At 45.7% G+C, this 24619-nt stretch overlaps 1 protein-coding gene and 1 long non-coding RNA gene across 3 annotated transcripts in view; one reads left to right on the top strand and one right to left on the bottom strand.

Moving 5' to 3' along the window:
* The window catches only part of Map3k4 (mitogen-activated protein kinase kinase kinase 4), a 91255-nt gene that overhangs the window by 60440 nt on the left and 6196 nt on the right, over window positions 1–24619 (bottom strand). The window lies entirely within an intron of this gene.
* On the top strand, window positions 1666–24619 carry LOC146895785 (uncharacterized). The gene is made up of 4 exons (XR_015001208.2): window positions 1666–2003; window positions 13603–13788; window positions 20635–20855; window positions 20941–24619. It is a non-coding gene; the product is annotated as an uncharacterized LOC146895785 (long non-coding RNA).

Here is a 24619-nt window from a genome sequence, read left to right as displayed (position 1 = left end):
CCTTGGTGAGAGAGGGAGCAGAGAGAAGAGGTGGGGGGATGGAAACCGTTCTAAACAACAGGACAGCCACACATATGAACTCACGGCGCAAAGACCTGTACAGGCTTCAGCCTGACAAAATCCCAGCACGGAGAGCAGAAGTGGACATGAAGTCCTACCCCAATAGTCTGCTGGGGGGGGAAAAATCTGGTTTCACCAAGGGTGTGACTCTAGTAAGTCTAACACACACCTAAAATCATACAAGCAGCATGGATAGGACTTGGTGGGTGTTTAAGAAATGAGGACACTGAGTTGAGGGGGTACGAGATAGGAGGTGGATGTAGGAGAAGATGAAAATGTTCTCTCAAAGAAGTAATAAAAATATTTTTAAATGGCTCTAGAATTACTGTCAGTGTGGGATCTGTGGACCTATGCATGGACTGACATTCAAACGATGGCTGTGCTGCTGCATACTGTGTGGATCTGAGATGGGCTACAAGGATTAAAGCCAATGTGTTGAACAAGGAGGTAATGGGGGGCTCGGTAAAATATAAGCAGCTCCCTTTTCCCCACAGCAGCACTGTGCAGGTGGAAGATTTCAGGGGTGTGACATGGACTAGTGACACATAATTACTCTACAAACAAACATTAAAGAGCCACACTCAAGTGTAGGTGAGCACTGTCATAAACAGCGTATCCTAACCGACAAACCACCCTTCCCCCTTATATAGCCCAGAAAGGCACTAGGAGCGCCAGCCAGCCCAGGAGCCAGCGAGCCACTGCTCACAGCGTGTAACGTGAAGCCAGAGGCTACTCTCCGATAGTGAAGCTACCTCTGCACTTTCTTAACGTGCATTTGTCGGTTAAGACAGTATTCACCCTGATTGGAAACGTTTTAGTTTCCACTCCATCCAAGTAACTCAGCAACTTAACGACATGTCAGAACAAAATCTAACATTGTTTAAAAGAGTAAAAAAGTCTAACACCCCAAAACCAAGACCCATGATTTCTGCCATTCTATCAAAGTTCATAAAATAGAAAATGTCACAAAAAGAAAAGTCAAGGGGGGGGGCAGATTGTGAGTGAGTGACGGGGCATGCAAAGACAAACACTAACCCTGAGGCATAAAAACTTTGGAGATAACAGCAGACTGGACAGGGCAGATGGGCAATGGGAGCTGGATGAGAGTGGAGGGAACTGGATGGGGTTCAGAACCACTTCGAGAAGTCTAACTCCTGTGTTGCAGGTCCAAAGCCAGAAGCCGGCACAGGAAAGGAAGTTTTTCAAACAGAGTCAACAAACTTCAAGAACTATGCTTAGGGACTACTATGAAGAAAACAGTTTTATTAGGAATAATTTAATATACATTTCATAAACAATTTGCTGGAAGTCAGTACTGGATTTAAGGCAGCCAAAGAGACACAACTCATTTTAGGAGCCGTAGCTTAGAAGTGATATTTAACAGAGGAAAGGTATCAAGCAAGCTTACTGTTTTCTTTCAATCCGTGGACACAGACAGCTAGGGAAATAAACACTAGCGCTGTGTTCAGAAGAGCTTGCATCACTCCAGTTAAGCAACCGCAAGCATCCCAGCCCTCACTCTCAGCAGCACACGTGAGATGAGCTAATGTGGCGGCCGACCGCTGCACAGTGTTTATTTACATGGATACCAGGCGTTTGGAATCAGAGAGCAGCACAAAGCCCACAGGACTCATCCTGAAACATTTGCCTTATTTGTTCCTAAAATCCTACAAATGTGAGATGTCTTTCCAGGACTAACTTCTGACGGCACATAAACCAACGCTTCTCTCTAACATAAAACCCTGCCCAATGTCATTCACTTTACACTAGGATCCAGTACCGAAAAGTACATCTGGAACTCGGTCCAAGGGATTTGCAGTCTCTTAATGAAAAATGCAGAGAAAGAAAACAAGACAGAACTTCAAAGACCTTGGAATTAAATAGTTCTGCTGTGACACACAACGCAAACTGCAATGGTGCCGGAGTGACATCGGCAACATGAGGTGAGCTAAGGAGCATCTGGGTGACATATAGCTGTGTGAGGGGAGCTCAGGAGCATCTGGGTGACATCAGCTGTATGAGGGGAGCTCAGGAGCATCTGGGTGACATACAGCTGTGTGAGGGGAGCTCAGGAGCCTGGGTGACATACAGCTGCATGAGGGGAGCTCAGGAGCATCTGGGTGACATACAGCTGTGTGAGGGAAGCTCAGGAGCATCTGGGTGACATACAGCTGCGTGAGGGGAGCTCAGGAGCCTGGGTGACATCAGCTGTGTGAGGGGAGCTCAGGAGCCTGGGTGACATCAGCTGTGTGAGGGGAGCTCAGGAGCATCTGGGTGACATACAGCTGTGTGAGGGAAGCTCAGGAGCATCTGGGTGACATACAGCTGTGTGAGGGGAGTTCAGGAGCACCTGGGTGACATACAGCTGTGTGAGGGAAGCTCAGGAGCATCTGGGTGACATACAGCTGTGTGAGGGGAGCTCAGGAGCCTGGGTGACATACAGCTGCATGAGGGGACCTCAGGAGCATCTGGGTGACATCAGCTGTGTGAGGGGAGCTCAGGAGCATCTGGGTGACATACAGCTGTGTGAGGGGAGCTCAGGAGCCTGGGTGACATACAGCTGTGTGAGGGGAGCTCAGGAGCATCTGGGTGACATCAGTTGCATGAGGGGAGCTCAGGAGCATCTGGGTGACATCAGCTGTGTGAGGGGAGCTCAGGAGCATCTGGGTGACATATAGCTGTGTGAGGGGAGCTCAGGAGCCTGGGTGACATCAGCTGTGTGAGGGGAGCTCAGGAGCATCTGGGTGACATACAGCTGAGTGAGGGAAGCTCAGGAGCATCTGGGTGACATACAGCTGAGTGAGGGAAGCTCAGGAGCATCTGGGTGACATACAGCTGTGTGAGGGGAGCTCAGGAGCCTGGGTGACATACAGCTGCGTGAGGTGAGCTCAGGAGCATCTGGGTGACATACAGCTGCGTGAGGGGAGCTCAGGAGCATCTGGGTGACATACAGCTGCATGAGGGGAGCTCAGGAGCCTGGGTGACATACAGCTGCGTGAGGGGAGCTCAGGAGCATCTGGGTGACATCAGCTGTGTGAAGGGAGCTCAGGAGCCTGGGTGACATCAGCTGTGTCAGGGGAGCTCAGGAGCATCTGGGTGACATACAGCTGTGTGAGGGAAGCTCAGGAGCATCTGGGTGACATACAGCTGTGTGAGGGGAGCTCAGGAGCCTGGGTGACATCAGCTGTGTGAGGGGAGCTCAGGAGCCTGGGTGACATCAGCTGTGTGAGGGGAGCTCAGGAGCATCTGGGTGACATCAGTTGCATGAGGGGAGCTCAGGAGCATCTGGGTGACATACAGCTGTGTGAGGGGAGCTCAGGAGCATCTGGGTGACATCAGCTGTGTGAGGGGAGCTCAGGAGCATCTGGGTGACATACAGCTGTGTGAGGGAAGCTCAGGAGCATCTGGGTGACATCAGTTGCATGAGGGGAGCTCAGGAGCATCTGGGTGACATACAGCTGTGTGAGGGAAGCTCAGGAGCATCTGGGTGACATCAGTTGCATGAGGGGAGCTCAGGAGCATCTGGGTGACATACAGCTGTGTGAGGGAAGCTCAGGAGCATCTGGGTGACATCAGTTGCATGAGGGGAGCTCAGGAGCATCTGGGTGACATACAGCTGTGTGAGGGAAGCTCATGAGCATCTGGGTGACATACAGCTGTGTGAGGGGAGCTCAGGAGCATCTGGGTGACATACAGCTGTGTGAAGGGAGCTCAGGAGCCTGAGTGACCTACAGCTATGTGAGGGGAGCTCAGGAGCCTGGGTGACATCAGTTGCATGAGGTGAGTTCAGGAGCATCTGGGATTCTGCAAAAGCCCATGGATTCGTATCTTCACACAAAGCTCTGTGTGCACCCTCTGGAATTAAGTGGCCTCTGATTCACTACCCCATGATAGCTCAACTTGGTGAAGCTCTCTCCTTTCCCTCCCATTTGGCTACTCCATATGGCTTAGGAGCAAAACAGATTCCTATTGCTGGGGGAAATGGGACAGTGTGGTCATTTCTTTTTCTTTGCTCCTTCTTTTCTTTTTTTCTTGAGGAATTTTTCATCCATTTGCAAATGCCAATTTGGGGAAGGGAGATAGAAGGGCAAGACAAAGGAGAAATATGAGAAGGGATGGTTAACACTAAAGGCATTTGAAATATCATTATAGTATGGCCGGGTTATGGTGGTGCACGCCTTTAGTCGCCTTTAATCCCAGAGACAGAGGCAGATGGATCTCTGAATTCAAGGCCATCCTGGTCTACAGAGTAAGGTCCAGAACAGCCAGGACTACACAGAGAAATGCTGTCTTGAAACACCGAGAACAAACCAACAACTAAAACCTACTACTGTAGACATCCTTCTACTGTACTACTGTAGAAATACATACATACACAAAGGAATTAAACTGGAATCACCATGTTAGAGGAGACAATGCCCCAACTAAATAACGTAGGCTGACAAATAAAACCTACAGTGCCAGCAATGAGTCACAGTTTGCTGAGTGACTGGCCTAAAGGATTCCAAGACAATACCCCACTCCATCCCCCAAAATCACAGCTATTGCCGAGGTCACTGGTTACTTTCCACAACTTGATGGTAAGGCCCCATTGTTGAAAACACCACTTACTCCGTCATCAAATATGGATAAATCGAGCTCTTGTCCAACTAGAAGTCCCCCTACCATTAAATAGTCTGTGTGGTGTTGGAAGTTACTTTGCATGCTGCCAGAGGAAAAAAGCAATGCATCAGAACCCCACCTTTACTGCTAAATGACAGAGTTTGGTGTGCCCCCGTAGAATTACAACTAGGAGGTTTGGGCTGTGATGCTGTTACACCCAGTCCCACTCACAAACCGTACTATTTAGTCACTCTTGTGTGTTGAATTCCTATCTAAATGCCAAACTCTACTCTTCCATCTTCCCAGGGTTAACACTCCTCCTCCAGGAGCTGAGTGCAGAGGCAACTCAGATTCCTCAACAGCTCTGGTCTTGGAGACCAGTGCACAGCTCTTCATGATGCAAAGGATGGCAGGCGGCTGTTACAAAGTGTCTGGGCTACTGACTGTTATGGCTCTCTATTTACCATCACCGTAACATTCGATTCCCTTTATAAACAAATGTAATTTCTGCAGGAAAATTATTTTTAAAGAGTAAACAATAGCAAATAAGGATACATAAAAACTGCACTAATGGGATGGAGACTGAGAAACATGGTATCCATCACTCACCCCAGTGGAAGAGGCAGACCTAGGGAGACCCAAAATTAAGCCAATGGTTAAAACCAATAAACAGACTTCGTATCTGTGTTTTTAATCAGCTCTGTAATTGGTTACACAAAAAGAATGATTTTTATTAGGCCAGTGTAATTGCTGTCATTAAACGGTGAGTACTGGCCCTCTGCTAGGCAGTCTGCCAAATGCCACCCATAACTGAGTTTAATCTTTATCAGACCCTTCAGGGCCACTTTAAGGAAAGACCCTTGACTCAGACAGCCAATTCAAGGTGATTATTTGACGTGCTCACAGCAGAACCTCTTCTAGACCGGCATCCAAGCCTCTAACTGAAGTTCCACCTCCTGGGTAGTCCCAAGGACCCTGGCAGTTTTAGAAGAAATCTGAGGGCATAAGGATGGGCTGCTGACATAGCCTGGCTGCTAACTTGTGTCTGGGCCAGAACCACAGTCGTGGACTAATCCAAATGCCAAGGCCTCGCCCATGGCTGCCCTGCACTAGGTGCTTCTGTTCTCTGGGGGGGGGGGGGGGCAGACGTGCAAGGTCACTTTCACCACAGGCTGTGGTTTGGATGGCCACTGGCTAGAGAAACACCACAGGAAGGGGGGAGGACGGAAATCTCGCCCGAAGCTCACAGGGCTAATGGCCTGGCCAGTATGAGGGCTCATGCTCTGGCAAAGTGTCTGCCCACACTGACTCCCGCACCAACAGCGATAAAGCTGTAGACCAAGGCCATGCGGAGGAGAACCACACTGACTAGACCGTAAGTGAGAGGAAAACTGAGATTTTGCCCAAGACTGACTAGCCTCTCTCCCTCAGATAGAGCGTACCATCCCACCAAGAATTCTGCACAAATGCACAGCACCTTTAAGGGAGCAGCGGCACAGCTCAGCACATTCCAACTTGTGTGTTTATACAGAGGAAAATCTCGCCCTGAGAGGGAAGGGAAAACAAGCTTTCCAAATCTGAATTAACATTATCCCTTTTCCAGCTAACGTTAGGGCGTTTTATGAGATAAGCTAGGTGTAAAATCTGTTACTCATTTCTGTTTTGTCACTTGGGCTTTACTGACTTGTCTGCAGGTGAGAGCACACACTGTTGTACACCCGCAGGGCTTTACTGACTTGTTTGCAGGTGAAAGCACACACTGTTGTACACCCGCAGGATGTGCATAGTGTCCAATTATGGGTCAGCTCTTTGGGGCAATACTGAACTCACTGGGTTCAGCACCGATCTAACTGAACAGAACTTGAGTTGGGAAAATACAGTTCCAAACAGAAGAGCTGCTCTTTCTTGCACTTCAAGACAAAGCTAGTAGAGAGGCATGTACACGCCTTTAGTCTTAGCAATTTTGGAGGAAGAGGCAGGTGGATCTCTGTCAGTGTGAGGTCTACATAGAGTTCCAGGCCAGGAAAGGTTACATAGTGAGAACCTATCTCCAAAACAAAAACAACACAACAACAAATCCACCCACTGCATGTAAACTACACACCCAAGAGTTTAGAATGTAGTTGGGGCTTACGCAATCAAGGCATAGAGAACAGACTGCCAGGACAAGATGCTGCCAGAGACCAAGGCTCAGAGGACTGGGAGGAACACAAAAGCTTCTCCAAAGAATATTTATTTCAGTGGAGACTCCAAAGCTCTGAGCAGAAGGAGCTGAGGTCTGGGGAGTGCTGAGACTAAGAGCAACAGGTGCCAAGGGCCTGAGGCGCAAGAAAGCACAGCTCCTCCCCTAGAGGCTGAACAGGGCCAGGACACACTGTGGCAAGCCGGGCAGGGAAATCCAGGGCACTTAGAGCAGTCCCAGGGCAGACATTCTATGTTTCATCCCAACGCAAAAGGAGGACATGCACGGGAAAGAGGAGTTGTGAACTATCTCCAAGAGATCCAGTCTAGCACTGTGCTCCAGCAGACAGACACACAGCCTAGCACTGTGCTCCAGCAGACAGACACACAGCCTAGCACTGTGCTCCAGCAGACAGACACACAGCCTAGCACTGTGCTCCAGCAGACAGACACACAGCCTAGCACTGTGCTCCAGCAGACAGACACACAGCCTAGCACTGTGCTCCAGCAGACAGACACACAGCCTAGCACTGTGCTCCAGCAGGCAGACACACAGCCTAGCACTGTGCTCCAGCAGGCAGACACACAGGCATGCAGCTGTCTGGCACTACTTTTGATTTTTCTTCCCCTATGAGGCTTCCCATCTCTAGTAATGCATTTCTTCAACACTGGGAGTATATCCCAGCAGGTCCAGCACTAGATAACTGTGTCACTGTGCAAATGTTATAGAGGCACTGGACAGACATGGCCTGATGCTCAGCAATCTCAGCACACAGGTGAGGGATATGACTGTTACAGTGTAACCTTGGTGCAAAAGCAACACACTGTTCACATAAGTACTGTTCTAACACACACACACACACACACACACAAACACACTAGCCAGAAACATGTTTATCATTTTCAAGTATTATATACTGTGCATAACTGTATGTATTACACTTTCTAACAGCTGGCTGTACAAAAGTGCATCACAAACATGAGAGCGACATGCCAGTGATGACGTCACCACACAACAGGGGGTCGGCAGCTCCATTATCCTCCAATGGGATCTTGAAGGTTCAGAGTATAATTATGCCTGAATGGCGGCATCTGAACCCAGCCCGAGTCCCTGTTCTGTCCATGCTGCTCCAACAGTAACCCCTGTCCACCTGCTGGGACACCAGAGGCAACACAACCGTCTACTTGAGAGAATGACACCTGTGCGATTGTGAAACACGTGAGGACGGCAAGCTGGCACCTAAGCAGTAAAAACCACACAACACAAAAGAAATGGAGACACACATGGAAGGTTTAACTCATGAAAACAACTTTTTACAAATAAAAACTATGCAAACTGAGGAGAGTTTAAACAGAAGTCAAAGACTTCCACATAAAAGCATGCAAGCTCTTGTTTTAAACTGTTCTCCCCACATAGGCGAACATGACCCCTAGGTGCAACTGAACACCCCAGGCCAACAAGGAGTGTACTAGCAATGTAGATCTTGAGGCCCTGTGCATTCCAGACATAAAAATCACAGGCGGTTCCTGAAACACTTTTCAATATGTATTCAGCACGTACAGGATGAAGATCACACAAGAAAACACACCACTTCCTAGCTCGTCCGTGGTGTCTGCGAGGACCCTCAGTACACACTTTTACAGTACATGTGCTGATATTCTGGCTTTAGCCCACAGTTCTCCGGACATTCTTAAACAGTCTGTGTCCTCTCCCGAAAAGGTTAAGAAGCATTGACATGTGTAATTAGGTTTCCTTCTCAATGTGCCTCATCTTGACAAATACAAGAGGACACCACGATGATCCACATGCCAGAAGAAAAGTGAACGCAACTGGATGCTCACCCTACGGTCGCTGCCATAACACACACATACACATGCACACACTTTCTCCTTCAAAAATCACATACAAGTCCCTAAGTAAGATAATTCAATATTTTATGACATTGTCTAAGATAGAATAATCCTCCCCACACTCCAAAAACAGTGCAAACTAAGTAAGCTAGCACTGAACTAAGTAGTCATTAAATTAAGGATAATTACAACAATCCTCCCAAGGCTATGACTAAATATAACGCAAACAAAACAAAGTTATTTTAAGGAAACAAAAGCAAAAAATTTTAAGGAAACAAAAACTGATTTGGTGAAGGATCAAAGGGGAACTGGTTCTGTCAGAGCCCTGTGGGTATGAGCGTAAGAGGAAAGCCACTAACCTCATTTACAGGACTGACAAACACTGCAAACACAGACCTATGGAGACTCAGACAACTCTGCTGCTCAGGGGGCGCCTCTGCTCTGTGCCGCCTATGTGTGATGCATCAGTCTTTCCTGCTGTGTTTCACCAGCTGAGTCAGGTGCTCGCTGCTGCCTTTCCTCTGGCCACTCTCTCTGACCAATGCTGCAGTTTCTGCTGCTGTGATCCCAAGTTCACAGACCAGTCACGGCTCGGTGTCTGCTGTGCCAGCCACCCCTCTCCAGCTCTCACTGCACATGCCAAACCTTTCGTCTCAGGCAGCTGTACAAGAGCTTTTGTGTTTCTTAAATTTTTCAACATTTATGCTTTTCTTTAGAAATTTAAAGATAACCATCTATCTTAATAGCACTTCTGGCTTCTGCCAATACTTTCGGGGGCTGTCACCACTGAGTGCAGATTTTCCCCTGGCTGTGAGTCACTTTCTTGCTTATTGGAATGACTAGTGTTCTGTTTCTGTTTTGTTTTGGGCGTTGGGTCTTATTATGTAGCCTCCTGCCTCAGCCTCCTCAACACTGGAATTACAGCCACGAGCTGCCACACTGTGACTGGTCATTTCTTACTGGATACTGATGTCATAAAGCTAATATCTGGATTTTGTTGCTGTATTTTAGAATGTGGGGTGAATGTTGGCTGTTGAAAATTGTTTCAAACTCCCTTCATGCCTTCAGGCATCCTTTCAAGTTCGGCTAATGGAAGAGAAGCCCTTAGCAGTCAACCCCACTGCTAAGTTACAGCTCCAAGATCAGCGCAACATACATCTCCATCATCATCACACTGACCTCAGGTGGCCACCACTTCTGTGTGCCTCTGGGAGCCTCCCACGCAAAGTGGCGAACTCTGCCTCACCCTGAGCAATCTGATCCTAAACAACTGTGTCTGTTCTTACAGAACCCAGAGGCCTGACAGACTCCTGGAGCCCCTTTCTGCCTTTTTCCTTCCTCTCAAGTACTGGCTCCTCAACCTCTAAGGGCCTCAGCCCACAAAGCTCAATTCGCTCCTCCACTGCTGACCTGGGGTTGCCTTCCCTGCACTCCAGCCTGATACAACCACCAGGAAGAGACTTGCTTTTCACTCTTTACTCTTTTGGGAGCCCACCACCCAGCTCCCAAATAAACCACACACAGAGGCTTATCATTACTTATAAATGCCCAGCCTTTGCTTGGTTTATTTCTAGCCAGCTTTACTTAAATTATCCCATCTACCTTTTGCCTCTGGACTTCTAGCTTCTCTTACTTCTGTATGTCTTACTTCCGCTCTTACTCCGGCTGGCTGTGTGGCTGGGTGTGTCTAGGTGGCTGGCCCCTAGCGTCCTCCTCTCCTTTTCTCTTGCTCCTTGATCCTCTTGCTTCCTCTCTTTTCTCCTTCTATTTATTCTGTCTGCCAGCCCATCTATACTTTCTCCTGCCTTGCAGTTGGCTCTTCAGCTCTTTATTAGACCAATCAGTTGTCTTAGACAGGCAAAGTAACACAGCTTCACAGAGTTAAACACAACACATCTTTGCATCATTAAACGAATGTAAACAAATGTAACACGCCTTAAAATAATATTCCAAAACAAGAGACTTGGCGTGTGTGCTTCCTGTCGTGGGACTTAGGACCACACTGGATGGCTGGCAGGCACTAGTCAGCATCATGAGCAGAAACTGCACCTAAGCTGACCTGACTATCTTGGGGTCTGTTTATCATGTGTCACTAAATAGCAGTGCATTCATCGTTTAAGCTAACAAGGCTGTTCTTTGGATTTTTTTTTTTCCTGTGTTAAACTTAAGCAACACCACTTAATTCACTACTCAAATAGAAAAAGCAGTACTTAACAAATCTAAAGACTTCATTCATAACAGGAACTACATACGGATTTCTCTAGGGGACAAAACAGATGGGAAATTTTATTCAAAAACAATCAACCTCACCTCACCCTGGCCCCAGTGTCAGATTATTCGGGGGAGCACAGAGATTCCTTGAAGATTCAGTTCTTAAGAAAGATTATAAAATATCTAAAACTGGGAAAACTGGCATCATTTAAAATACCCAACTATAAAAAAGTGACATACTTCTCAATACAGATGGTTCCCAAAGACAAATAATCCTTCAGCAGTTCAAGTGCTTGTCACAAAAGCAGCATGTATTCTAACACCTATTCAAAAGTTTACTATTAACAATAAAGCCCTCTTACAAGGATAATTTTAACTGTACTGAGTCTAACTATTTCTTTGTGGGTTACTACCAACCTGGTTAATCACTAATATAGAATGAGGGGCTGCCTTGTTGGTATTTTCTGTCCCACCCAGTTCCCCCAGCTGTTTAGCCCTAAAGAAAATCACACACAGGTCTCCATAAATTATAAGCTGATTGGCCCATTAGCTCTAGCCTCTCACTGGCTAACTCTCACATCTTGATTAACCCATTTTTCTGATCTATGTTAGCCATGTGGCTCAGTACCTTTTTCAGTGGGGCAGATCACATCCTGCTGCTTCAGTGATCTGGGAAGGAGTGGGAGGAATTGACTTCCTCCTCCCCAGAATTCTCCTGCTCTCCTTGCATCATTTCCACTTCCTGTCTGGTTTTCCCACCTACACCTCCTGCCTGGTCAATCAGTGTTTATTTAAAACATGATTGACAGAATACAGACAATTCTCCTGCACCACACTAAGACCTCTGTCATCTTTTTTTTTTTTTTCTCACCCAATGCACAGAGGACCTTTACTGAGGCAATACATACCTGGATACACACTGTGGATGGACTCTATAAACATGGAAAGAATGAGGGACAGACATTTACACCGTATTCATGCAGAGTTGCAGAGAAGGGAGACCAATGCAATCCTGAGAAGCAACCAAAGCGAGCATTCCCTTTCCCACTTGCAGAGCTTACTACAAAGCTCTGAAGCGGCCACAGAGACACGGCTAGACAGGAAGGCCAGATGTATCGATCAGCAGAACAGAACTAGGATCCAGAAATAGACCTGTTCTAAAAGCCAACTAGCGTCCGTCAACATCAGTGAGAGAACAGTCCTCAAGAGACAGCGCAGCAACAGCCAGCCACAGGAAAGAGGATCAACTAGAGCTCACAGCAAAGAAAACGGATTTGAACTAGAAAGGTGGAGAGTAGGAACTAAGACATTTTAGCAGCAAACAGGGTCTCTTCAAGGCCTTAGATACAGCAATGCAATCTTCCTACTACAAAATCCCTTGCCAAAGAAAGAAACAAAAGCCAGGAAACCGCTACACTGTCCTCATCAAAATGTAAAACTTCTGTGCAATTCTAATTGAGAGGGTAACAGAGCTCACATAACGGCAGGGAACACCGGTAAATCATAGATCTGATAAGAGCCCTGTCCAAACAGCACAGTGATACAGATATACAATGATCAATAGGCGCATAAAAAGAAGATCACCACCACTAAAGAAACACTCATCAAAACCTAGTAAGCAGTCTGCACCCAGGAGGACAGTCTAAAAGTCAGATACTAAATGTTCACAAGGATGTGGAGACACCAGAACCTTCTACACTGCTGGTGAGAATGCCAAACAGTGTGGCCATGCAGAACAAGTGATCAAGTCTACTCCTAGGTGGACAGACTAGAAAAATCAGGACATATCCACACAAAAACTAGTACGTAAGTGGTCACAGCAGCTTACTCCCAACTGTCAGAACGTGGCAACACCCCAGAACCCCACTGTGGAAAGGATAAACTGCAGAACATAACCAGGTGGAGCACTTCTCAGTCACACAAAGGAATGGAGAACAGCACACACCATGCCATGTAGGAAACTTGTGAACATTATGCTCGTGAAGAGTTAGTTCAGATCCCATACAATTGGACGTATATAAAGCGTCCAGACCAAGTAAACACGTGCTATCAGAGGCAGACTGGTGCTGACTCAGGGCTGGGAAGGATGGGGAGCACAGGGGAGGCACAGGTTTCTCTACATGGTGATGGCTGTAGTCTGTGTGTTCACACAACACTGATCCAGATACACTGCATGAGTAGATTGTATAACATGAAACAACATAGCAATGCAGACAAGATCTCTACCCCTACAGTTCTCTTGTTCTCCTCATAACCTTCCATCTAGTTTAGAGTAGGGATGTCTAGGGATGGAAGGCTCTCGGTGCTACAGAATCCCAACACACTTCAGAACAGGTAGAAGTTGTCAGCGCTCCAACAGCAGTAAGTTTGGCAAATCAGGGAATAGGGGAGGACCTCCGCCAAGCATTCTAGCCCATTTTAATCACCTACTATTCAGATTCTGAAAAACTGATTCAAAAGTCAATAGCAAGAGTATTATTTGAAAGGAAGGCAATTCTATTACAGTAAGACATGAGGAAAGAGGGACCTATGGCAGGCTGTGCATAACTCTCCCTTAAACACCACATGCAGGAGACTCTACCCAAGCACCTAAGATGTGTAACTCAACTGCGCAAACAAAACAAGCCTTGCATGAGGAACCTAAAGGGGAATTAGTCTTTCCTTAGTTCTACTCATTCATTTACATTTCATTCTCAGAAAACACAAACACGTTGAGAAAGCGAAAGGCAGTGTGCTCCAAGGATCAGTAAGGCCATTCAAGAGGTCACGGCATGATAACTAAGCAGACCTTCCCTGTCCACCAAGAGAAACTGCGTACAGCTGCTACGACCCAAGTGATGGAGCACAAACACAAGCAAGCACATGTGGGCTTCGGACAAGCAGGTGAGCACACTCCACCACGTCCCAGCCTCGTCCTTCTCCTCCCTTCCGAGGCTGATCTGGGCCATGCCCTAGGACAAGGCTTATCTCTGCTGCTCTCACTAAAGGCACATCCAGAGTCTCACACTGGTAAAGGGCCACAGCAGGAGTCTTCAGTGGCAGCCTTGCAGAGTGAGAAAGACCACACAACTGACACACACTGAAATCAAAGGCTAAAATGGGATATTTTCTCATCAAGTACTATGTCTACCTATCTATTATACAATTCTTTTCAAAATATTTTTATAATTTTTTAAAATTACATCAAGACATTTTCATTTAGCTATCTTTGTATTTTGCTTATACTTGCGCCCATTCCATTCTCCAACTCCTGATGTATCATATATAAATATGTATGTATATATGTGTATGGATATAATCTAGACTTCAGTCATGAGAGAAAACATCAATTACTGTGTCTTTCTTTGCTCTATTATCTTCAGTCCCCCCCCCTCCTCCCTGCAGACCGCTTCCTTCCCCTTTGTAGTTTCCCTCCTACTTCACTTTTGTGAATATTCTAAACAGGCCATAATAATCTGAACAGTGGAGGACTGGGCATCCACCCCATTTACAAAGACCCTGAGAATTCGTGTGGATGCAACAGCAATGGGTGCTACAGGGATTTAGAGACCACCTGGCGGGCAGGTACTACCCCCAAATGCTGGGGGACATTATTTTCAGCTGTGTGACTTTGTTTATGCTACATCTGTCTAACTCTGTGAAGCTGTGTCACTGTGCCTACCTACAACACCTAATGGTCTAATAAAGAGATGAGCGGCCAATAGTGAGGCAGTAGCAAGGATAGGCAGGGCTGGCAGGCAGAGAGGATAAGAGGAGAAACCAGAGGAGAAGCAGAGGATGACAAGGAGAGAAAGACATCAGGGGCCACCCACGGAGTAAGTAGGAAAGTGAGATATACAGAAGAAAGAAAGATAAAAGCCCACAGGGAAAAGGTAGATGGGCTAATTTAAGTTGAGGAAAGCTGGCAAGAAACAAGCCAAGTTAAGGCCGGGCATGCATAACTAAGAATAAGCCTCCAGGTGTGATTTATTAGGGAGCTGGGTGGTGGACCCCTTAAAAAGCCAAAAGAGTAAAAACTACCACAACACCCAAGTTCAGTGAAGAAAAAGACGTAAAGATTTCAAAACGTAACGGGAAGAAATGTAAACTCTGATTAACACAGTGTCCCAGGTTGTGTGTTAACTTGGTTTATTTTATATTTCATCTGTTGTTTGTTTATGTGCATCACTGTCACTGCCGTGGCTTTCGGGTCCCTGGAGCTGGAGTTACAGACAGTTGTGAGCCACCATGTGGGTGTTGGGAGTTGAACCCCAGACCTCTGAAAGAGCAGTTGGTGCTCTTAACCTCTGAGCCATCTCTCCAGACCTTTATATTTCATTTTTATTTTGAATAATGCGTATGTGTCTGGGTATGGGTTTATGCAGAGTGAATGCAGTACTCATAAAGGTCAGTAGAGGGTGTCAGATTCTCAGGTACTGGAGTTACAGACAGTTGTGTGCCATCCAAGGTTGGTGCTAGGAACTAAATTCAGATCCTCTACAAGTTGTGTGTGGGTGTGCGGTGTGTGTGTGTGCGCGCGTGCATTTGAGTGTATAAAGTGAGAAAAGAGAAGGGGGTAGAGTGGGAGATACACATGCCATAACACACATGTGGACAGAACAACTTTGTAGAGTGCATTCTATGTGGGTTCTGGTTCTCAAATGGAGCTTGTCAGGCTTGTGTGGTTATGTGCCTTCACCCAGCCAGCCCTCTGCCAAGCCTGACAACATCTCAAAATCATCATTACAACGCAAGAATAAGCTCAGGGAGTTGTAGCAGAAACTACCAAAAATATTCTAAGCATTTGGCAACACATAAATTAAAAATCTTAAAAAGTGGGTCCCACTACATACAACACAATAGAAAATTCTATAGTTTAGACGTCATAAACAAATGCAGAGATAGCACTTACATTTCCAAGATTTTACTCCATTAAAACAACTGGAAGCTGGGCACTGGTGGCGCATGCCTTTAATCCCAGCACTCAGGTGTAAGGAGGCAGAGGCAGAGGCAGGTAGATCTCTGTGAGTTCAACGCCAGCCTGGTCTGTAAGAGCTAGTTCCAGGAGAGGCTCCAAAGCTACAGAGAAACCATGTCTTGAAATCCACCCCCCCAAATTCAATATACATAAAATTAAGCTGAAAAATAGCAGAAGAACTAGAAACAGCCAGAGAGTCCTAGAGGACTTACGAAGACGAACTGTACCTATAATCCTAGCACCTGAGAGGGAGAGGTAAGACGACGCTGAGTCCCAGACCAACCTGAGCAACACAGCAAGAGCGCTGCCTCAAACTAACCAAGCAGTCAACTAAAACTTCACAAACTGCCTCCTGAGAGAGAAAGCAGGAAGCATGGTGAGGATGCTATTCAGATGCCACATGAGTTCTCCTGGCAGATAATGGCTGGACCAAACATCACATGGTGAAAACCACCGCATCCCACTTTCTTCTGCCCTGTCCCACTTTCTACTCTGTCTTTACCAGGATCAGTAAAAGAAGCCAATGGCTTCGCTCTGCATACACATACTTCACTGACTTTTAACACATTCTTCAAAATTGTAATTGCTGATATTTCCCTATATCCTACAACCAAAATACTGAAAAAGCACTGTTATAATTTAATGATTCATAAATTTTAATGATACATAAAATTACAATGCATCTTAAAGGTGACAGATATGACTGTAGAAGAAATAATCTTCAAAAGCTCAATTTCCAACCACTAAATGAATAAAGACAGAATTGGTGTCTGCTAACTGATTACAGAACCAAAGCAACGGCTTAAAGTGTGAAGACTGTCTGTACAGTTTCCAGGGCTATAAATACGTACGTCCAGAATCTCAGAATCGGGTAAGGGGCTACTTCAGGGGTTGGAGAGGCAGCTCAGTGCTTAAGAGCACTGACTGCTCCTGCAAAGGGCTGGGGTTTGAGTCCTAGCACCCACATGTCCACTCACCACCATCTCTAACTTCACCTCCAGGGGACCCAATACTGAACACGTGTGGTGCATGCACTGAACACATGTGCACATACATATATGCAGGCCAAACAACAAAACACACAAATTTAAAATCGACTATTTCCAACTATTTGATCCAAATGAAGACACTTACATTACAAAGACTGGTGAACTGGACACATATCCCTTGTGAACTCTGAACATAACAGAAATGACTTTGTATTCCAAAGTTCAATCTCAAAGGCTGGCCACGTCCTGAGGAAAACCTCACCTTTATCCTTCTGCAGGGAGTCCCATGTTTCATCAAGCCATGTTTTCCCTTCTATTGTAGGGAGGCCGCTTGTTGATTCCTGGCTGCTCAGACTCACAAAATAACCACACACAAACTGTATTAATTAAATCACTGCTTAGCCCATTAGCTCTAACTTCTTATTGGCTAACTTAACCCATTTCTATTAATCTATGTATCACCACGTGGCTGTGACTTACTGACTAAAGTTCCAGTGTCTGTCTCTGTCTCGGCAGGCTATATGGCTTCTCCATGACTCCGTTTCCTTTCTCCCAGCATTCAGTTTAGTTTTCCCCACCTAACTCTGTTCTTCCCTTCTCTGTTATAGGCTCAAATCAGTTCTTTATTAATCAATGATAATCACAGCATACAGAGGGGAATCCCACATCACCCTTCCTGCTACATATGCTCATTAATGAATACTTCCCTACACAAGTCTGAATAAAAGAACCTTGGCCATGCAGTTCACTCTGCTGGCTGTGGATTGGAGCCAGGACAGACAGGATGAAGACCCCGTCTTCAGGATCTCGGCGTGGGGCCTGCAGTAGGGACCAGGGGTGAATTCGACTCCTCCTATGTTTTAGCCCTCACCACTGACCTAACAGTAAGAGATGGATGCCAATTCTCTGTGAGATTCTGTGGGTTTCATGGTCTGATCATCTACTAATCTCTATAAACAGATTAATGGGTAGCAGGGATCACGTCTCTGTTGGGAGAAAGACAACAAAGCATAGGGTTTTCCGCTTTGCCTACCACTCATTGTGATTTGAGCTCAAACCAATTAGGATGCACGCCCACCGGGCACAGATCTGAAATGGGAGATTTTGTACTCCTGTGCGCATTCTTGATCACGGCTAAAATGTCATCACTGGGTATGTTAGTCTTTACTGCCAGGTCTGAAACTCAGGCCCTCACCTCTCACTGCATTTCCCGCTTCTAGACAGCTACACCACAGCAGATTTCAAGCTGCCGTACATTGCTAAAACTGCCAAAATTAAGGGAAATGATCTTCAGTTCAGCATGAGGGGGATAAAGAAGTGTCCTCCAGAAACTGTCAGAAACACTAAGAATTCAAGTTCATAACACCCAGGCAACCCTCTGGGAAATGAAACAAATTTATATCATTGGTTGGTGAAAACATTTGTTCACTTTCTCAATTATGCAGAGGTTTTTGTGCTAACATGCATCCTTCCTGAATTTCTGGACACACTAACAGAGAATATAAATTCACACTTAATCAAGGTGAATTGCCACCCTGACAAACTCTATTATAATAACACTGTACTGCTAGGTCTTTAGATAACCTGAAATGAAAATATGCCCTGGCGATGCTGAAGCCTGCATGGGCAGCATGTATATGGGAGTTCTGCTGAACTTGTCCATATTGGGTTACATGTTCTAAGTTGATGAGGACGACTAACCAGGTCTCTTCCTCAAGAGGGCACCAGATCTCATTACAGATGGTTGTGCGCCACCATGTGGTCGCTGGGAATTGAACTCAGGACCTTTGGAAGAGCAGGCAGTGCTCTTAACCACTGAGCCATCTCTTCAGCTTTAGATGAACTAAAGCTCTTTAAATTTTATGAATGTAAGTGTTTTGCTTGCATGTGTGTGTATGTGCGCCATATGCATGAAGTGCCTGTAGAGGCCAGAAAAAAGTGGCGGAGCCCCTGGAACTGGAGATGTGGGTGCTTGTAAGCCGCTGTACAGGTGCTGGGATCTGCACCCAGGTCCTTAGCTCTCTCCTGGGCTCCTAACAACACAGCCATCTCTCACAGGCACTAAACTGAGTCAACTTATGGCTGCCCATTGGATATACTTAGACCATTCCTAAAGTATGAAAACATCAATTATTAAACATAATTTAGGTTTATAAGCCTCTATTTTTATATGCCACAAAAAGGGTACACATACGTGAATCTATTAATGATGTACAAAGTTACAGAAGGGGTTTTACTTTTCAGAGTCAAAGCAAATTTTTCTAAATTTTTGTTGTTTGAGAATCAAGTTACATCCATGCAAAACTAAAATCTGGTTGTGTTGCCATGTCAAAAGCTTCTTAGATTACTGACCTGTTCTTAAAGGAGGGTGACAGGGTCACCATACCTCTGTACCAGCTGTCTACACAGCAAAGGTTCTGCGTGTTATAGCGAACAGTCACCTGTTGCTCACACCTGACTTAGATCCCTGACTACATAAGAAAACAAAACTCTTCAGTTCCTTACATGTCACTTGCTTATGTGAACTTTTTGGAAATTCTGTTGTGCTTTGGTAAAGTACACAGCCAATGACAGTTCTTTTCATCTCATGTATTCAAACTGAACAACTGCAGAACCCTCCTTCTCCAAATCTAATGATAGATAAACCTAAAACTGTCCTTGAGATTTCCCAGAAGGCCCCTGGAAAACCGAAGATCTGGTCTGCTGCCTTATTTTAAAATAACTGGGATAGTTTGATGCTACTTTTCATGGATTATCCAATCAGAAGAGACACTTATACACACACACATACACACACACACAGAGAGAGAGAGAGAGAGAGAGAGAGAGAGAGAGAGAGAGAGAGAGAGAGAGAGAGAGACCCTGTCCCACTTTAAATCTGTACAGGTCAAATGTAAATTTTCAGTGGTTGAACTGTCAATCCACTCATTAGCTGTAGCATGCATGCATCAATCGGTGTCTCGGTGTCCTGGCCCGACTCTGCTTGATATTATCAGTCATAATTTCAGATATGCTTTGCTCACTTGGCCTCAATTTCTTTCATTTGAATGCAGCATCCTTCAGGCCAGATGTTTTTTTAATATAATTTATCTCTGGATTTTTATTAATAGAGTAGTTGGGGCATAGCCTTTATTGGGTATTTTTGACAGATTCTTAGTGTGGTCTACTATGCAGCTAAATAATTTTCCTTCATAAAGACCATGTGTCTACTTTGGGAAACTAGACCCAACAGTCATGCTTCCTTCAACACTGAGTTCATCATTATACTCAGAAACATTGTGTCCAGAGCTTATTGGGTTGACTTTTATCTTGTCCACATGTGGTAGGAGCAACCAAACATCTCTAACAACTACCTTATTCCAGCAAGCAATCCCCACTGGACCCTGTATACTATAAACTGTCAGCAGCAAGTTGTGAGGCACTAAGTTTCTGCAGCCACAGATTCGATTCTGTTTTCCTCCGCTGCTTCCTGCTGGAGCCTGCAGTCAGCCACAGGCCAGAGTACTTGTCTTCCACAGGGCAGGCTAGCTAGGGACTATGCCAGGTACTTTTGGGTACAGGTTTCTGAAGGCATGTTTGAACAACTCTGAGAAAATACCAGTGCGCTTAGTTGGGGTTTCTGGAACTCCCAGATAGGTCCATAAGACTAATGACTGGAATATAGCAGAGTGAGAATTTAAAAAAAAAAAAAAAAAAAGGATGACTCTGGGTTGTTAGCACAGTTGCTGGATAAAGACCATTATCCCCTAAGCCTTACACCATGGTCATGGTCTGTCCCCACAGGTTCACGGGTTGGAAGCAGCAAGGCCTAGTGGGAAGTCCCAGAGGCAGCGCTCTAGGACTGCAGTGCCCTCAACAGGGACTAGGGCAGCGCTCTAGGACTGCAGTTTCACTCTGGCTTCCTGTTTGGCAATGGAATCTCTTGCCAATGAAAATGAAAATGAAAAATGAGTTCCAATTTTCATCTTTAAGGATTACACTATTTGAAAAATCTTAAAACACAGGTTAGTGGGTTTTTTGTTGTTGTTGTTGTTGTTTTTAAAAAAAAAAAGGCATTCATATACTCCAACCCAATGTTACTCTTTGCAGTGAATCCTAAACCAGGCTCAGAGCCTTCCTGCTTCAGGGACAAGCGGCATGAGAACCACCTGTTCCATGGCTACACAAGGCCTGGCTGTGTAACATCGCTGCATGACACAAAAGTATGAGATTTTGCCTGTTTTCCTCAAAATTGCTTTTGATCCCCATTCTGCTAACTTTCTCCTCAAGGTGGCCAAACACGTGACAGGAAGCAACTTAACAAGGAGTTTGGTTGGACTCCCAGTTCAAGGAATACAGTCCATCATGGCAGCAGAGGCTTGAGGTGGCGTTTGCTCAGATCTCTCTGGACAGGACTCAGGGAGCTCCATCAACAAGGAGGCCAGCACTCATAGCCTACCCGTGCCAGCTAGGCCCCAGGCTCCAAAGTTTTCACAATCTCCCCAAACAGTGCCACTAACTGGGGACCAGCTGTTCACACACCAGTTGTGAGCCTACTTCCTACTGAAGTCAATAGTCTGCCATAGACCCTACAGAATACAGTCATCCCTGATGCAAAACAAATCGAGTTCATACTTCAGAAAGTCTCAACGTCTCGCAGTTCCCACACTGCTCAAAAATCAGCATCTTCTGAGAGCTGAGGTGATTTTGTGACTCTGACCGCTGTAAAAATCAAAATGCCCACTTTCAATATAAAACAAAATGAAATGAAAACCCTGTTCCAAAAGAGAGGAACAGGAGGACAGCAGTGAAAAGCCGGCCAAAGCAATGCCTGGACTCCAGAGTGCTGTGCTGGCGTAACCACTCACCTTCGACTCTCTTCCCCAGGAGCCCATGGTCCTCCACCTTTAGCACACTGTGCTCTCCAGTGTATCTTAGAGCCTGCTCAGGAGAGGAGCTCCACATGGGACGTCAACGCTGCCATACACTTCCTAGCTCAGCCTCCATAGCCTCGTAACCCTTCCATCTGCTGATCCACTCAGGCAGAAGCAGTACTGCATGGATGGCAGCACAGAGGTCCCGCCTGCACACTGAGATTAGTTCTCACCACAGCTGCAGTGGCCTCTGAGTCCTTCACTGCGGGAGCTCCCGGTGGAGCATGGCTTCCTGGGAACGCCACGTGCCCCCCCACCCTCCGTGCAGGGCACTTTCTTTTCTGATTAGCAGTCACCACAGCTTCATCCACAGCAGCTCTGTCCACACTTCACACTCACTCACACTCTCACTTCCACTCTCCTCACACTTCTCTGCTCCACTGTGAACTCACTGCAAACCTGACCAAAAGCAGCAAGTAACAATCGTGCGGCACCCTGGACACCAGACTGCCCTGAACTCAATTCCACCCAATAAATTCACCCACTAGCTTAGAATTCAGTCTCACTCTAATTTGCTTCCAGGAGCCCCACATTCCTGACATCTTTAACACACCAGAGTCTGCAGTGCACAGACCAGCCAAATTCTTCCCAGATGTAACACAAATGACCACTAGTCCAGCCCCCAACAGATTCCTATCCTCCACTGAAACCTCTGGAGCCACGCTTACTGTCTGCATGCAACCAATATGCTGGTCTCCCAGACTCTACGCACAGTGTCCTAGTAAGCTCTGCTCACAACATTCTAGAGCTTTCTTGCCTACAGCTCCAAACTTTTCCACATCCCTCCCACAAAACAGTTCAAATGACCTGCAGGCCATGGTCATGGTAATGGCCTACAGACTATGACCATATTCACAGTCTTACAGCCCACACAGTCACAGTAACGGTCTACAGACTATGATGATATTAACACCCTTACAGCCCACACAGTCACAGTAATGATCTACAGACTACGGTCATATTAACACCCTTACAGATCACATAGTCATAGCAATGGCCTTATTTACGAGTACAATTTCTGCCATTGCTTTCCTTGTCACTGTGACAAACACCTGACGAGCAATGTAAGGGAGGAGACTCATGGTTTTGGCTTACAGTTCAGGGAATGTGGTCCATCAAGGTGGGAAGTACATCTGTGGTAAGGTAAGGGGGAGCTTGAGGCACAGATTGTTTACATTTGATCAGACCATGAAGCAGAGAACTCTAGATGGAAGTCCAGCCACCTAGACCTTTCAAACCTTGATCCCATGGTCCTATAGGGTCCCACAACCTCCCTAATACCATCTGCATCAGGCTGAGTATTCAAACATATAAGCCTGTTGGAGACATTTTACATGCAAATCATGACTATCCTTTAGTGGATAAATACTGTCACTTGTTCTCCTGACTCAGTCTCAAGGGACAAAATAAAAGTACAACAGCATCCTCTTTGGTTTTAGTACAACCATATATTTCAAAATCAAAGTCACAATCCATTTGTAAGTTTTAAAATAAATTTAGCAAGTCATAGTGAACAACGTTTAGTACAGCAGAATGATTACTATAGATTATATATTATAATCACATGTTTCACAAATGCCTTCCTGCTATATAGTACATTCAAAGTACATTCAAACTTCTGTAAAATGTATTAGTGTATCTCACATTCCTACCTAAGCTACCACCTGCTTATTCTAAAGACAGCCTGGAATGATCAACCACTGATGCAAAATCTTTTAACCTCTAGCACATCCTGAGCCCAACGTTTTTATGAAGAAAAAAGTTGTGTAAAATGAGTTAAGAGGGGATTTTCTTGTCTTTTCTTCTAGAACCCAAAATGGCCACCTAACTGATCTACCTAGAACCCATAATGGCCGCCTAACTGATCTACCTAGAACCTATAATGACCGCCTAACTGATCTACCTAGAACCCATAATGGCCGCCTAACTGATCTACCTAGAACCTATAATGGCCGCCTAACTGATCTACCTAGAACCCATAATGGCCGCCTAACTGATCTACCTAGGACTCATAATGGCCATAATGGCCAAGGCACTGCTTTTGTGGGTTGAACTGAAGCCCAGCTATGTAAATTAGGTGGCTAAAAAAAAGCCTTCAGATTTTAAATAAATGTATTAAAGATTTTTTTTTCAAAACTTCCCCTACCAAAAGACTAAAAGGTTAACAATTTCTACTAAGTTCTCTAAGTTAAATGCCCTCTGCCAAAAATCCATGCACAGCGTCTTCAAACAGCTCACAAGCAAAGAGCTCCCTAAAAGCAGAAACCTGTCGGCTTCCTAGCTCAGCGTTCACATTTCTCTATACAGCTTCGTCCTTCTGGAATAGTGCTGTCATGAAATCCATTTATGAAAGACTTTGACAGAATGCCTAATATATTCTCAATAGCACTCGCTCTGCACTCAGCATGTGCCTCCTGGAAGATCAAGGAGAAGAACACACCCACTGAGCTCTGCAACACAGGACAAGTGGATGTGCTTGCAAGCAAAAAGGCAGCCTTCACTTGGCTGTCAGTGGACACACACCGCAAAGCAAACACTCTGCTCCAGGAGGCTGAGGTCTGCAGAGACCAGAACACGCCGACCACACCCACCGCCAGGAGAATGAGGTCCTCCCAAATATGCCACTGCAAACAGAGGCCGCTTTCAACAGCGTACACGTGTTGGGAACGTAGTTAAGCTAAGCTCTCTATAAATATGAAAGACCATCACAACTCTGGCCCTTTCTTTTGTTTCCACTCAAGAACACTTTAATAGGAGATGAACTAAATGGTTAAAGAAAACCAGTTTGCTTTAATCAACTCGGGTAATGCACACATACCAAAAATTAATAAAATAAAATTTAAGTTCACTTAAAA

The sequence above is a fragment of the Myodes glareolus genome, chromosome 1, assembly GCF_982192425.1.
Source record: "Myodes glareolus chromosome 1, mMyoGla1.1, whole genome shotgun sequence".
NCBI lineage: Eukaryota > Metazoa > Chordata > Mammalia > Rodentia > Cricetidae > Myodes > Myodes glareolus.
This window is presented reverse-complemented; position numbering and strand designations above follow the sequence as displayed.